Source organism: Hirundo rustica, unplaced genomic scaffold (assembly GCF_015227805.2).
Source record: "Hirundo rustica isolate bHirRus1 unplaced genomic scaffold, bHirRus1.pri.v3 scaffold_142_arrow_ctg1, whole genome shotgun sequence".
NCBI lineage: Eukaryota > Metazoa > Chordata > Aves > Passeriformes > Hirundinidae > Hirundo > Hirundo rustica.
In genome coordinates, this window is record NW_026690226.1 from 19007 (window position 1) to 35829 (window position 16823).

General features: G+C 48.4%; 1 pseudogene; it reads right to left on the bottom strand.

The window, feature by feature from the left end:
• Positions 1 to 249: 249 nt before the first annotated feature.
• The window catches only part of LOC120747664 (choline/ethanolaminephosphotransferase 1-like), a 52084-nt pseudogene continuing 35510 nt past the window's right edge, over positions 250 to 16823 (bottom strand).

The following is a 16823-nucleotide window of genomic DNA, read 5'->3' on the forward strand; positions in this document are numbered from 1 at the left end:
CTCCACAGTCACCGGTGTGAGGACTTTGAGGGGCTCTGCTGCTTTCACTTATCATCCAGGGCTGAGAACATATATGATGCCATCCAGGAGATCCGTGAAATGGTCGGGAGCATAAAGAAAGAGACCGATAACTGGTTGGGGGGGATCTATTTTAAAAACCGTTCTGTTAACTCTATTTATTCTTGTGCTGGTTTTAGTCTCCTTTGGGTTAATCAAACAGACAGTATGTAAGTTAATTTTAAGCACCACTCACTCCCCCACTGCCAACCACGTCATCGTGCCAACAGCGCCCGAGATGGAGGAGGGCATGGGAACTGGAGGGAGATTTGGAGGAAGTTGGGGACCCTGAAAGAGAAGAAGGATGTCATCAGGAGGAGTGGGCCACCCATCAGCATTGGTTCACAGACCTCTATCAAGACTCCAAGAATCTTCCTCCCCCGTTCCGGTTCTCCTCCTCTTAAAAAATAAAAAAGGGGGAGATGTGGTGGTGCAGAAGTTGTTTTATAAGATTTTGGATGTTTTATGTAATTAATTTATGGGTTTTATAAAAAGTTATTGTAAAATGTTTTGTTCCATATGCCCCTGTTATCCCCAATGGTTTTCCCCCTTACGTTTGTTATATAACTTTCAGTTATGTGTCAACCACTCTATCCCCCACCTGTTGCTGTCACTCTTCTCTCTCTCCCTCTTGGGTGCCCTGTCTGTCACTCCAGGGCCCTTCCCTGGAGCCTGGAAAGTTCCAGGGAGGGCGTTGTGTGATAGGTGGGCGTCCTGGAAATCCCCTTCTCCCCATCACAGATTGGTTCCCCTGCTGAATGTTAACACCCCCGGTTCCACCCTAAGTTGGCCTGATTGGGCAACCTGTTGTTACCACCCCTTGTACCACCCCTGTTTATAAGCTGTTGCACAGCTGTTGTTGGGGCTCCCTCTCTAGAGCAGAGGCCCTAAAGTGCAGAGATCCGGTCATGTCTCCCCCTTAAGAAAACCCGGTTAACAATGCTCAGAGAGTCAACCATCTTTCCATCGTCGTGGTCGCATTCACCATCAGGTCCATCCCTAGGCGTGGGGAACCAAGATCCCACAGGGAGAAGAGAACAAGTCTAACTAGCGACCCCGAACTTAAGCGCGTGAGCCGCAGTGAGGGATTGAGCTAGCCCATGGGCCAGCGCTTCCGGGCGCGGATTGGATGCCGTGACACTCCTTTTTTATTTACACTTCTTGCCTGATCAGCATTTGAGTTGGAGTACTTTCACAAGTGTTGGTCCTTTTCACTGCCCCTTATTTCATCTCAGTCCATTTGGTCTTAATCCCTCCGGTTCCAAATTTTCTCCGTAGAATTAATTTGTTGAGTTTCTCATCATATCTACTCTCCTGAGTGTTTGTTAGAATATATTCTGGGTTTTCAAGATTTAAATTAATATTAATTGGGTAGGTTCCATCTCCTTCCCTGCACTTCCTGTCATCCCATTCACTCTTTGATTTTCATGTGCCTTCAAAATTTTCCGTTTTTCATTTTAAGCTTTCATGTCTTCAATCACTTTTCCACTCCTTCTTTTATTTACTATTCTTCGCTGCTTTCAGTATTTGAATTGGAGTACTTTTCACAAGTGTTGGTCCTTTTTACTGCGCCTCATTTCATCTCAGTCCATTTGGTCTCAATCCCTCCGTTTCCAAATTTTCTCAGTTGTACTCACTCGCACTGTTTCTCGTCCTAGCTCAATTCCTGAGTGTTTCTTGGTCTTAGTTCTCTCATTTCAAGATTTCAATGAAGATTAATTGGACAAGCTTCCGTCTGTTTCCCTGCATTTCTTGTCATCCCATTCACTCTTTGCTTTTCACAAGCTTTCAAAATTTTCCCTTTTTCATTTTAAGCTTGCATGTCTTAAATTTCATTTCCTCTCCTTCTTTTATTTACATTACTTGCCTGATTTCAGCATTTGAATTGGCGTGCTTTCGGCAAGTGTTTCACTGCCCCTCATTTCATCTCTGTCCTTTTGGGCTCAGTAACTCCAGTTCCAAATTTTCTCGGTTGATTCATTTGCACTGTTTCTCATCACATCTCCTTTCTTGAGAGTTTGTTATACTTTGTTCTTCATTTTCAAAATTTCAAGGCAGACTAATTGGGCAGGCTTCCTTCTCCTTCCCTGCATTTTATGTCATCCCATTCACCATTTGTTTTTCACGAGCTTTCACAATTTTCCCATTTTCATTTTAAGCTTGCATGTCTTCAATTCCTTTCCCTCACCTTCTTTTACTTAGCTATCTTCCCTGATTTATGCATTTGAATTGGAGTAGTTTTCAAAAGTGTTGGTCCTTTTCGATGTCCCTTATTTCACATCAGTCCATTTGGTCTAATCCCTCTGGTTCCGAATTTTCTCTGTAGTTTTAATTCACACTGTTTCTCATCATATCTCCTTTCCTGAGCGTTTGTTAGACTTTGTTCCCTGGTTTAGAGGTTTCAATGAAGATTAATTGGACAACCTCCCTCTCTGTGTCTGCATTTTATGTCATCACATTCCCTTTTTGCTTTTGACATGCTTTTATAATTTTCGCATTTTCATCTTAAGCTTTCATGTTATTAATATATTTTCCACTCCTTCTTTTATTTACCTTTGTTGCATGATTGCAGCTTTTGTGTTGGCACATTTTTGGCAAGTGTTGGTCCTTTTCACTGCCCCTCACTTCATCTCAGTTCATTTGGTCTCAATCCCTCTGGTTCCAAATTTTCTCGGTTGTTTTCATTCGCACTGTTTCTCATCGTATCTCCTTTACTGAGCGATTGTTAGACTTTGTTCTCTGTTTTCCACATTTCATTCCCACTTCCAAAATGAAGACTTTCCTTTTGGGGAAGGGAATGAAATCTAGCTATTTCAATGAAGATTACTTGGGCAGGCTTCCATCCCTTTCCCTGCACTTCTTCTCATCCCATTCACTTTTTGCTTTTCACATGCTTTCAGAATTTCCCCTTTATCATTTTAAGCTTGCATTTCTTCATTTCTTTTTCTTACATTCTTTTATTTACCTTTCTTGCCTGATTGTGGCATTTGAATTGGAGTACTTTTGGCCAATGTCATCCATTTCATTGTTCCTCATTTCATCTCAGTCCATTTGGATTCAACCCCTCTTGTTCCAAATTTTCTCAGTTGTTTTCATTCGCACGGTTTCATCTCATATCTCTTTTCCTGAGCGTTTGTTAGCCTTTGTTCTCTGTTTTCAAGATTGCAATCTTGTTTCATAAAGAAAGACTTTCCGTTTGTGGAAGTGAATGAAGTAATGTGATTTGAATGAAGATGAACTGGGCAGGCTTCCATCCCTTTCCTTGCACTTCTTGTCATCCCATTCACTCTTTGCTTTTGACATGTGTCCTGGGGTGACTGCGTATCCCCAGTCGTCTGTTGGGTGCAGGGGGGAGGGCAAGCACGGTTTGTTTTTCCCCAGGAAAACTCTGCTCATCGGAGTGACCTTGAAGTGGGGGAGTTGGAACACGGCAAGACGAAAGAAGCTCTTGTTTTTTCCCCGGCAGTTAGTTTAGTGCTAGCGTAGTTAGACGCTGTAGAATAGTTGAAGCTTTTTGCTTTTTTTTTCTTTTTCTTTTTTTGTCCTTTTTTTCCTTCCTTTTTGCTTTTTTTGCCCTCTCCTCGGAACTGTTCCAACCTCTCCGGACTAAGGACCTGGGGGAGCACCAGGGGCCTCCACAGGGGACCCACCCCACCAAGACCAGTCCTGTACATCTCCTTTTCTCCCAACGTCAGCTGAGACGGAGCGGTGGAGCACAGTGACGACCCTCAAGAGGAGACTTTCTTTAAGTTTGTTATCCCTCCGTAAGCGGCACGAGGCTCTTGTCATTGAGTATTGTGCTGGGAGTGCTTTGCCTGTTTAATAAACAGTTTTTTTCCACTTCTCTCTGAGGAAATCTTTTCCCGAACTGGTTGGAGGAGGGGAGGGGGGCCCCGTGGGAGGGTTTCTCCCAAAATCTGCCTGAAACCACCACAAACTTCTTGGTGCCCAAACGTGGGGCTCGAGAGAGTGGAAAAACCCTGTGCTGATTAGTATTTAGCAGTCAGTAACTATGCTGTTTGACCTCATGTCTCTTGGGCTGGGGGCCTTGATGTGTTTTGGATCCTTAGGCTTCTTTGAGGTCTTAATACCTTTGTGGTCCTTAGGTTTATTTGCATATCCAGAGATAGCCCCAATATTGTCATTAATACGCAGTTTTTACAGTAGAGGGACACGGATTAGAGTAGCTATTGGCCTTGGTTTAATGATAATAATTTGTAGGAAGTTTATAAAGGTGCTGAGATCTTTTCCTACTATGTATGGGTCATGGTTATGGTTATTCACCCTGTTTGTGGGAGGAGGAGCAGAGGATGAAGCGTTGCAGTCTTTCGTTTCCTTCTTCTCCTCTGAATCGGTTAAATCATTGTTGGAGAATGTTGAGTTTCCCCTGAGTGTTAAAGAGACGATCTTTCTGGTCTGTCATCTGGTAAGCCTCCTCTATACAGTCTGCAGCTTCTCTAGAATATGGGCTGAGATTTCTAGAGGGGCTGATGAAACTCCTGACCCAGGCAGAGGAAATCCTGAGTGGTGTGGAGAATGGGAGGATATGGGCCAACTCCTCAAGGAATTCTCTGACCCTGTAGTCTGGGATTTTCCACGGGAACAAATTCAGAATCCAGTGGAGCTGGGGAAATACCTGAAAGAGAGGTACCATGATGGCTCTAAGGGGGAAAGGATTGCTGCAGTAAGCTGGGCCCTGGCATATGCTTATCGCACATTGCTAGAGACTGTAGGGCAGCAGACAGAGACGGGGGGAAGGGATACAAATCAACAGCTACCCCAGTCACTCAGGCTACAGCCAACACCCCAGTTATGAAGCCAGCAGCTAAACTAGAACCTGAGCCTGAGTTGGCAGCTAAAGCAGACAGTAAGCCTAAGCCCCTGGCAGTTGCTCCGGCAAAGAAGCACACACACAAAACCGATCGACCAGTGGATGATGATGACCCAAGAGAAGGACCTTCACCAAAATCAGAAACCAAAGCTTCTAGCACAGGATCAGAAGCCAATATTGATTCCTTTTCCCTGAAGGACCTTCGGGGCCTAAGAAAGGATTACCGGCGACAACCTGATGAATCTATAATTAGTTGGTTAGTCCGTCTTTGGGATGCTGCAGGCGAGGCTACAATTCTGGACGGCACTGAAGTGAGGCATTTGGGATCCCTGTCACATGATCCAGTCATCGACCAGGAGATGATGAGAGAGACTAGTCCTTGCAGTCTCTGGGTATGGGTCCTAGGAAGTGTGGCAGAAAGATACTTGTGTGCAGATGATCTCTATATGCAGCAAACCCCATGGAAGACCATAGAACAAGGGATTCAACGCTTGAGAGAAATGGCAGTGGCAGAGATGGTTTTCTCAGATGATATAAACACTAGGAACCCAGACTTGGTATCATGTACATCTGTGATGTGGCGAAAACTTAGACAACTCAGGCCATTAGAATACGCTTCTGCTTTAGCAGTAATGAAGCGGGAGGACATGGAGGAGACTGTGCTTGATATGGCAAAGAAGCTCCGAGCATATGCAGATGCTGTGCATGGCCCAACACACGCCAGAATCGCAGCTGTAGAAACACGTCTACAGAAACTAGAGGATAAGATAGATGAGAATCATAAGAGACTCAGGGAGGAGATTAGAGAGGACCTTCTCCAAATCTCAGCAGTACAGATCAGAGGTTCTGGTACCCAACGTAGACGCTCCCCGGCTAGGGAGAGAGGATACACTCCACGTGCTGAGCTGTGGTTCTTCCTGCGGGATTGCGGAGAAAATATGAACAGATGGGATGGAAAATCTACGGCTGCCCTGGCACAACGGGTGCGTGAATTGAAGGAAGTCAAGACTCAAAGAGGGAGTTCCACCAAAAGGGAAGCGGCTCCAGTTGCCCGTAGCCGAACTGCCAGGTATGACGATGATGACATGTCCGACCCCCTTGAAGGAACCTCTAAGACATATGCTCAAGGAAAGAAGGATAACCAGGCTTAGAGGGGCCCTGCCTCTAGCCAGGTAGAGGCCAGGGAAAACCGTGTATTTTGGACTGTGTGGATTCGTTGGCCTGGCACATCTGAACCACAAGACTATGAGGCCTTGGTTGATACTGGTGCGCAGTGCACATTAATGCCATCAAGACATGTAGGGGCAGAATCTGTGTCTATTGCTGGCGTGACAGGGGGATCACAAGATTTTACTTTGGTGGAAGCAGATGTGAGCCTAACTGGAAAGGAGTGGAAGAAATACCCTCTTGTGACTGGGCCAGAGGCCCCATGCATTTTGGGCATAGATTACCTCCAAAGTGGGTATTTCAAAGACCCGAAAGGACTCAGGTGGGCATTCGGGATAGCGGCTGTAGTGACAGAGGGCATCCGGCAATTGAACACCTTGCCTGGACTGTCTGAGAATCCCTCTGCAGTAGGACTCCTGAAAGTACAAGAGCAACGGGTACCAATTGCCACTTCTATAGTGCACCGCTGACAGTATAGGACAACTCGAGATGCTGTGATTCCCATCCATAAGATGATTCAAGAGCTGGAGAGCCAAGGGGTGGTCAGTAAAATCCACTCACCCTTCAACAGCCCCATTTGGCCTGTGCGCAAATCTGAAGGAGAATGGAGATTGACTGTGGACTACCGTGCACTGAATGAGGTGACACCGCCACTGAGTGCTGCCGTGCCAGACATGTTGGAGCTCCAGTACGAGCTGGAGTCCAAGGCAGCAAAATGGTATGCCACAATTGACATTGCCAATGCATTTTTCTCCATTCCTTTGGCAGCAGAATGCAGGCCTCAGTTTGCCTTCACATGGAGGGGAGTGCAGTACACCTGGAACCGACTGCCCCAGGGGTGGAAGCACAGCCCCACCATCTGCCATGGACTGATCCAGACTGCACTGGAAAAGGGTGAGGCTCCAGAACATCTACAGTATATTGATGACATCATTGTGTAGGGGAACACAGCAGCAGAAGAGTTTGAGAAGGGAAAGGAAATCATCCAGATCCTCCTGGAAGCCGGTTTCGCTATCAAGAAGAGTAAAGTTAAGGGACCAGCTCATGAGATCCAGTTCCTGGGAGTAAAGTGGCAAGATGGGCGGCGGCAGATTCCCTACTGAGGTCATCAACAAGATTACAGCGATGTCTCCCACCAACCAATAAGAAGGAGACACAAGCTTTCCTAGGTGCTATAGGTTTCTGGAGGATGCATATTCCCGAGTATAGTCAGATTGTGAGCCCTCTTTACCTGGTCACCTGCAAAAAGAATGATTTCCACTGGGGCCCTGAACAGCAACAAGCCTTTGCCCAGATCAAGCAGGAGATCGCTCATGCAGTAGCCCTTGGCCCAGTGAGGACAGGACCAGATGTGAAGAACGTGCTCTACTCAGCAGCCGGGAGCCATGGCCTGTCCTGGAGCCTTTGGCAGAAGGTGCCTGGGGAGACTCGAGGCCAGCCACTAGGATTTTGGAGTCAAAGCTACAGAGGGTCTGAAGCCAATTACACCCCAACTGAGAAGGAAATCTTAGCAGCCTATGAAGGAGTTCAAGCCGCCTCGGAGGTGATTGGTACAGAGGAGCAACTCCTCCTGGCACCCCGACTGCCTGTGCTAGGGTGGATGTTCAAAGGGAAGGTCCCCTCCACCCATCATGCCACTGATGCCACATGGAGCAAGTGGATTGCTCTTATTTCGCAGCGCGCCCGTATGGGTCAACTGAATCGCTCTGGGATTTTAGAAACAATTACCAATTGGCCTGAGGGTGAAAATTTTCGCCTCATAGATGAAGAACAAGAGCAAGTGACACGGGCTGAAGAGGCTCCACCATACAACCAATTGCCAGCAGAGGAGACGCATTATGCCCTTTTCACTGACGGTTCCTGTCGTATTGTAGGGATGAACCGGAAGTGGAAAGCAGCCGTGTGGAGCCCCACACGACAGGTTGCTGAGGCCACTGAAGGAGAGGGTGGATCAAGTCAACTTGCAGAACTCAAGGCTGTTCAATTGGCCTTGGATATTGCTGAAAGAGAGGGGTGGCTGAGGCTCTGCCTCTATACCGATTCATGGATGGTAGCCAATGCTCTGTGGGGATGGCTGAAGAGGTGGAAAGAGGCTAATTGGCAGCGTGGAGGGAAACCAATTTGGGCTGCTGAGGAGTGGAAAGACATTGCTACCAGGCTAGGGAGACTACCTGTGAAAGTCCACCACGTAGATGCCCACATCCCCAAGAGTAGAGCTAATGAGGAGCATCGAAACAACGAGCAGGTAGATCGGGCAGCAAAAATAGAGGTGTCAAAGATTGATTTAGATTGGGAACACAAGGGAGAGTTGTTCCTAGCTCGATGGGCCCATGATGCCTCAGGCCATCAGGGCAGAGATGCCACCTATAAGTGGGCCCGAGACCGAGGGGTGGATCTAACCATGGACAGTATTTCTCAGGTTATCCACGACTGTGAGACGTGTGCTGCCATCAAGCAGGCCAAGCGGGTGAAGCCCCTATGGTATGGCGGGCGATGGTCCAAGTATAAGTATGGGGAAGCCTGGCAGATTGACTACATCACCCTTCCCCAAACCCGCCAAGGCAAGCGCTACGTGCTCACAATGGTGGAAGCCACCATGGGGTGGCTGGAGACCTACCCTGTGCCCCATGCTACTGCCCGAAACACCATCCTGGGCCTTGAAAAGCAAGTCCTGTGGAGACATGGTACCCCTGAGAGGATTGAGCCAGACAACGGGACTCATTTCAAGAACAGCCTTATTAACACCTGGGCTAGGGAACATGGCATTGAGTGCGTGTACCATATTCCCTACCATGCACCCGCTGAAGGCCAAGTGGAGAGGCACAATGCATTGTTAAAAACCCAGTGGAAAGCATTTGGGGGGGGCGGATCTTTCAAGAATTGGGAGCAGCATTTGGCAAAGGCCACCTGGTTGGTCAACACCCGAGGCTCCACCAACCGAGCAGGCCCCGCCCAGGCTGAGCCTCTGCATACAATAGATGGAGATAAAGTCCCAGTGGTGCATGTCAGAGGTCTGTTAGGGAAGACAGTGTGGATCAAGTCTGCCTCAAGTACAGACAAACCCATTCATGGGGTTGTCTTTGCTCAGGGACCAGGTTGCACATGGTGGATAATGCAGAAAGATGGAACAACACGATGTGTACCTCAGGGAGATCTGATTGTTGGGTGAGAATCATTTATAAACCTCACTGTCTGCTAAATGCTATTGCCATTGTCTGTACATTAAACCACGCAGAATGAAATAGAAGGAAATGTGTAAGTGAGAGGGTATGTGTTAAGTGTTGAAAGTATGAGCAAGTGTTGAAGGTATGAGTAAGTGAGAGAGGAATCCTGCTGCCCTGCAGCCTGGGGCCTGGATTCAGTGGCTCAGTGTGGAACGTGACAGGAGCATGACGGGTATTGCTTGTATTCTTTTTTTGTGGGGAGAATGGATGGAAGTTTTATGTGGAATATACGTTGGTTCTGTCTGTAAGTCGACGATATGGGGATAAGGGGTGGAAGATGTCCTGGGGTGACTGTGTATCCCCCATCGTCTGTTGGGTGCAAAGGGGAGGGAAGCGCCATTTGTTTTCCCCAGGAAAACTCTGCTCATCGGAGTGACCTTGAAGCGGGGGAGTTGGAACACTGCAAGACAAAAGAAGCTCTGTTGCTTTTTTCCCTGACAGTTAGTTAGTTAGTTTAGTGCTAGCGTAGTTAGACGCTGTAGAATAACTGAAGCTTTTTGCCTTTTTCTTTTTCTTTTTTCCTTTTTTTCCCCTTCCTTTTTTCTTTTTTTTGCCCTCTCCTCGGAACTGTTCCAACCTCTTCAGACTAAGGACCTGGGGAAGCACCGGGGGCCTCCACAGGGGACCCACCCACCAAGACCAGCCCTGCACATCTCCTTTTCTCCCAACGTCAGCGGAGATGGAGTGGCGGAGCACAGTGACTATCTTCAAGAGGAGACTTTCTTTAAGTTTGTTACCCCTCCGTGAGCGGCATGAAGCTCTTGTCATCGGGTATTGTGCTGGGAGTGCTTTGCCTGTTTAATAAACAGGTTTTTTCCACTTCTCTCTGAGGAAATCTTTTCCCGAACCGGTTGGAGGAGGGGAGGGGGGCCCGTGGGAGGGCTTCTCCCAAAATCTGCCTGAAACCACCACACATGGACAGGCTGAGGATGGCTGCCTTGCATTGTTCATTTGCATTGGTCAGCGCCATCTCCTCCAGGACCTGTTCCTGGGCTCCTTCTTTCTTAACCTGTAACTCGATAGCTCGGGTTAATCACTCCACAAATGTTACAAGAGGTTCTAATTGAAGCAAAGGCATTTCCTGAGCCTGCTTGAGGGCTGAGACCCATTCACCATCACCACATAGATATTCTAACAGAATTGGGAAATTATTATTATCAACAGCTGTTTCAGGATTTTGCCAAAGCTCCAGAAGTAAATCTCTTCGGAGCGCAAAGGGAACAATAGGATTCCCTGCTAAATTTCCTTTTAAAAGGTTGTGAAAGTATTAACTTTCATATCCAAAATTTATCTGAGCTTTGTATAAATCCCGAATCGCTTTTGTGGGGGTTAGGTGTCCCAATCACCATGGACAAACCCCCCTCTTTTTGACCGTTATGTGGACAGGGGTAGCAGAAAAGTTGGGATTGGTTCCCGCTTCCAGGTTCCCGGCTCCCCCCCCCGGAGTGTGGGACCTGGGACTGTGGGCGGGGAAACCGTGGGAACCAGGGGCAGGGAGGGGCTGGAGGCTTGAGTCACACGGGTAGGAGTTGGAGCGCGGAGGTTTGAGGGTAGGGGCAGAGTCAGAGGAGAGGGCAGTGCCGGGGGCGGCACCGAAGGGAAGGAGGGGTCTGGGGAGAGGAAGGGATTGCGAAAGGGATTGCAGGAATCAGGGACAGACAAAGAGAGAGGCTCCTTTGGCATCTGCCATTTTGGGGAACAAAGGAGTCTCCACCATCTTGTGATCCCCCCACAGAACTGAGACCAGCTTGGGATTCACTGAGATGGGGGGTTTGAGCACCTGAACTGTCTGCAAAAGTAAACCAAACACGGGGTTTACAAACTGGGGAAGAAGGGTGGTTTGAGGAAAGTTTAGGGGTTTCTCGAGGAATCTGGCCAGGATTAGTCGAGCAGGGGGACTCAGGAATTTGAGGAAAGCCAGGGGAGCTGCAGCTTCCCTGCCCTGTCTGGTGGGCTGCTTTCCTCAGAATACCCAAGCTTGTTGAAGGGATTTTGGGGTCAGGAGAGGGAGAAACTGAGGAAACTGGGGAAAAATCGCAAAGAACTGGCTGTTTTTTTCCTTCATTTTGCTTTTGCAATGCAAGCTCCAAAGAGCAAAATTTGCAGGTTTTTTACCCTTAGGGGAGCATGATTCAGCCAATTTATTTGCAACAGCTTCCCAACATTCCGGGAAGTTTATTTCTTCCAGGGACACATGTGGAAAGTGAGAAAACAAACAGTGAATAAATTTTTTCAACTGTTTCTTTGAACAATCCGTCCCACCATCATCCAAGGCACTTCAAATTTTGTAAAAGACCCTTTTCTGGCACACAGACAGCCTAGCATCCATTTTTTTGGCTCAGATTTTCAATTTCTGTGTCCCCTTTGACTGCAACTGGGAAACCAAAAGAAAAAAAAAAGAAAAAAAAAGAAAAAACAAACAAACAAACAAACAAAAACCCACCTCACTGGAGAGGGGAAAAAAAAAAAATTAAGGAGAAACTGTTATTTTTTCCACCCCAGGGCAGTGCAGCTGAAATCAATTTGCTTTTAAAAGCACCCTGAAGGTTTTGTCTGAAGGCAAAAACCTTCCCCCAAAGGAAAAACTCCTCCCTGAGGTTTAAAGCCTCTGAAAGATTTTTCCTAAGACTCTCGAGTTGGGAATACTTACCAAAAATCCAGCACGCAGACAAAAAAACTTCCCAGTCACTCCCCTTTGCCTGAAACTGACTCTTTTGGTGCAAAAAGAGCTTCCAGTTTCGGTTCCCAGGGTCGGCTGTCCACGAACATGTGCTCACCTTCTCTGGGAGCAGCCTGTCCATCGGGGGGGCTTCTTCGAAGAAATCCAATGGGTTCTTTTGAGTCCAAAGGAAAACCGCAGCCTCTCTCTCTGCAGTCCAGTGTTTCTGAGACTCCACAGTGAACACCAAGCCTGACCGGTCTGTCTCTCTGCGTGGATGGGCCACGTTTCTGGACTCATGTGCCTGCGTGGGGTTCCTCGGTCACGTGCTCCACATGTGGTCCTTCGAGCCCTCTGAGAGCCCTCTGTGGCTTCAGGCACCACGCTTGGGCATCACCTACAGTGTATCTCTCCCGGAGCCCCGGCTCCATTTTTGCCTTGGCTAGCTTGAGAGAGAATCCATGCCAGGATGGAATTTTTTCCTTCAGGTCCTTAAAGATCCCAGAGGCTGCTGGAACCTTTTCCTTTAGAAAGAGCAGGTCTCCATTGATGGCAAAAGGAAGGAGTCTGCCCATGATCTGGGAAGAATCATGTCTTTATTCTGGGGTCCTGTCCCCGCAGGGTCTGGAGCTCAGTCCAGTCCCTGTCCCTGTCCCCATCGCAAGAGAGGGATCCATGTTCTTCTCCTGGCTTTTACCACGGGGGAAGGAGCTAGAGGCAGGGACAAGCCACTACCCAACTAAGGATAAGGTGGGAGTGGAACAGAGTTGGATTACATTCCAGGGTGGGAGGATGGGCAGGGAGAAGGAGCAGGGACAAACCTCGTGATACATGATGGTACAGAAGAAACCATTACAAAACCCAATATAAAAATGAAATACAATATAAACCAAATTAATGCACTACAACAATCGGGAGCCCGACCAACTAGCACACGATCAGAAGCCCAATCAACTGGCACAACATCAGGAGCTCAACCAAATGCTACAAGATCAGGAGCTACTATTGAGTCCTTTTCCCTGAAGGACATTATGGCCTAAGAAAGGGTTACACTCAACGACCTGATGAATCTATAATTAGTTGGTTAGTCCGTCTTTGGGATGCTGCAGGCGAGGCTACAATGCTGGATGGCACTGAAGCAGTCATTTAGGATCCCTGCCACATGATCCAGTTATCAACCAAGAAATGATGAGGGAGGCTCACTCTTGCAGTCTCTGGGAACAGGTCCTGGGAAGTGTGGCACAAAGATATCTCTGTGCCGACGATCTCTATATGCAGCAAACCCAGTGGAAATCCATTAAACAAGGGATTCAATGCTTGAGAGAAATGGCAGTGGCAGAGATTGTCTTCTCAGATGACCTAAACACTAGGAACCCCGACTTGGTACCATGTACACCTGTGATGTGGCAAAAACTTGTACGACTTGGGCCACAAGAATACTCTTCTGCTTTAGCAAGAATGAAGCAGGAGGACATGGAGGAGACTGTGCTTGATATGGCAAAGAAGCTCTGAGCATATGCAGATGCCGTGCATGGTCCAACACATGCAAGAATTGCAGCTCTGAAAACGCATACACGGAAATTAAAAGACAAATGGAGGAGATAAAAGAGGCCTTTCTCCAAATCTCTGCAGTACAGGTCAGAGGTTCTGGCACCACACGCAAACGTTCCCCAGATAGAGAGGGAAAGGGCATCCCACAGGCTAAGCTGTGGTCCTTCCTGTGTGATTGTGGAGAAAACATGAGAAGATGGGATGGAGAATCTACTGATGCTCTGGCACAATGGCCGTGTGAATTGTTGGAAGACAAGACTATGATAGGAAGTTCTACCAAGAAGGAAGCAGCTCTGGTTACACAGGAAAATAAGGACAACCAGGCTTAGAGGGGCCCTGCCTCTAGCCAGGGAGAGGCATGGGAAAACCAGGTCTATTGGACAGTGTGGAGCCGATGGCCTGGCACAATAGAATCACAAAAATATGAGGCCTTGGTTGACACTGGTGCACAGTGCACATTACTTCCATCAAGACATGTGGGGGAAGAATCTGTTTCCATTGCTGGCATGACAGGGGCTCCACAAGACTTGACTTTGGTGGAAGCTGATGTGAGCCTGACTGGAAATGCCTCTGAAATCTGAAATGCATCTGGAAATGAGTGGAAGAGACACCCTAATGTGACTGGCCCAGAAGCTCCATGCATTTTGGGCATAGACTTCCTCTGAAATGGGTATTTCAAAGATCCAATGGGATTCAGGTGGAAGAGCAATGAGTGCCAATTGCCACTTCGATGGTGCACCGCCGACAGTATCAGACAAATCGGGATGCCGTGATCCCCATCCACAAGATGATTCGTGAGCTGGAGAGCCAAGGGGTGGTCAGCAAAACCCACTCACCTTTCAACAGCCACATCTGGCCTGTGTGTAAGTCTGACAGAGAATGGAGATTGACTATGGACTACTGTGCCTTGAACTAAGTGACTCCACCATTGAGCCCTGCTGTGCTGGACATGCTGGAACTCCAGTACGAGCTGGAGTCCAAGGCAGCAAAATGGTACGCCACAATTGACATTGCTAATGCATTTTTCTCCATTCCTCTGGCTGCAGAATGCAGGCCTCAGTTTGCTTTCACCTGGACGGGTGTGCAGTACACCTGGAACCAACTGCCCCAGGGGTGGAAACACAGCCCCACCATCTGCCATGGACTGATCCAGGCTGCACTGGAAAAGGGTGAAGCTCCGGAGCACCTACAGTACATTGAGGACATCATTGTGTGGGGGAACACAGCAATGGAAGTGTTTGAGAAAGGAGAGAAGATCATCCAAATTCTCCAGAAGGCTGGCTTCGCTATCAAGAATAGCAAAGTCAAGGGACCTGCCCGAGAGATCCAGTTGCTGGGAGTAAAGTGGCAAGATGGACGGTGGCAGATTCCCACTGAGGTCATCAATAGGATCACTGCAATGTCCCCACCAACCAGCAAAAAGGAGACACAAGCTTTCCTAGGCGCCATAGGTTTCTGGAGGATGCACATTCCTGAGTACAGCCAGACTGTGAGCCCTCTCTACCTGGTCACCTGCAAGAAGAACGATTTCCACTGGGGCCCTGAACAGCAACAAGCCTTTGCCCAGATCAAGCAGGAGATCGCTCATGCAGTAGCCCTGGGCCCAGTGAGGACGGGACCAGATGTGAAGAACGTGCTGTACTCAGCAGCCAGGAACAATGGCCTGTCCTGGAGCCTTTGGCAGAAGGTGCCTGGGGAGACTCAAGGCCGACCACTGGGATTCTGGAGCTGAAGCTACAGAGGGTCCGAAGCCAACTACACTCCAACAGAGAAGGAAATCTTGGCCGCCTATGAAGGAGTTCAAGCTGCCTCAGAGGTGATTAGCACAGAAGCACAACTCCTGCTGGCACCCCAGCTACTGGTGCTGGGGTGGATGTTTAAAGGAAAAGTTCCCTCCACCCATCACGGCACCAACGCCACATGGAGCAAATGGATTGCCCTCATCACTCAGCGCGCCCGCATTGGAAACCCAAATCGCCCTGGGATTTTGGAGATAATTACAAACTGGCTGGAAGGCGAAAACTTTGGTCTCATGCATGAAGAGGAGCAGGAACAAGTGACACGTGCTGAAGAAGCTCCACCATACAACCAACTGCCAGCAGAAGAAACACGCTACGCTCTTTTCACTGACGGTTCCTGCCGCATCGTAGGGATGAAACGAACGTGGAAAGCAGCTGTATGGAGTCCCACACGACAGGTTGCACAAGCCACTGAAGGAGAAGGTGGGTCAAGCCAACTCGCTGAACTCAAAGCTGTTCAACTGGCCCTGGACATTGCTGAAAGAGAGAAGTGGCCAAAGCTCTACCTCTGCACTGATTTGTGGATGGTGGCCAATACTCTGTGGGGTTGGCTGGACAGGTGGAAAAAGGCCAATTGGCAGCATAGGGGAAAGCCAATCTGGGCTGCAGATGAGTGGAAGGACATTGCCACTCGGGTAGAGAAGCTACCTGTCAAAGTCCGTCATGTAGATGCCCATGTCCCCAAGAGTCGGACTAATGAGGAGCACCGAAACAACGAGCAGGTAGATCAGGCTGCAAAGATAGAGGTGTCAAAGATAGACTTAGATTGGCAACACAAGGGAGAGTTGTTTCTAGCTCGATGGGCCCATGATGCCTCAGGTCACCAGGGCAGAGATGCCACCTATAAGTGGGCCTGAGACCAAGGGGTGGATCTAACCATGGACAGTTTTTCTCAGGTTATCCATGACTGTGAGACGTGTGCTGCCATCAAGCAGGCCAAGCGGGTGAAGCCCCTATGGTATGGCGGGCGATGGTCCAAGTATAAGTACGGGGAAGCCTGGCAGATTGACTACATCACCCTTCCCCAAACCCGCCATGGCAAGTGCTATGTGCTCACAATGGTAGAGGCCACCACAGGATGGTTGGAGACCTACCCTGTGCCCCACGCTACAGCCCGTAACACCATCCTGGGCCTTGAAAAACAAGTTCTTTGGAGGCATGGTACCCCTGAGAGGATTGAGTCAGAAAATGGAACTCATTTCAAGAACAGCCTCATCAACAACTGGGCTAGGGAACATGGCATTGAGTGGGTGTACCATATCCCCTATCATGCACCAGCTTCAGGGAAAGTAGAAAGATACAATGGACTGCTAAAAACCACCCTGAAAGCACTGGGTGGGGGATCATTCAAAAACTGAGAGCAGCATCTAGCAAAAGCCACCTGGTTAGTTAACACCCGAGGTTCCACCAACAGAGCAGGCCCTGCCCAGTCTGAGTCCCTACATACAGTAGATGGAGAGAAAGTCCCAGTAGTACATGTAAGAGGTTTGTTAGGGAAGACAGTTTGGATCAATTCTGCTTCAAGTACAGAGGAT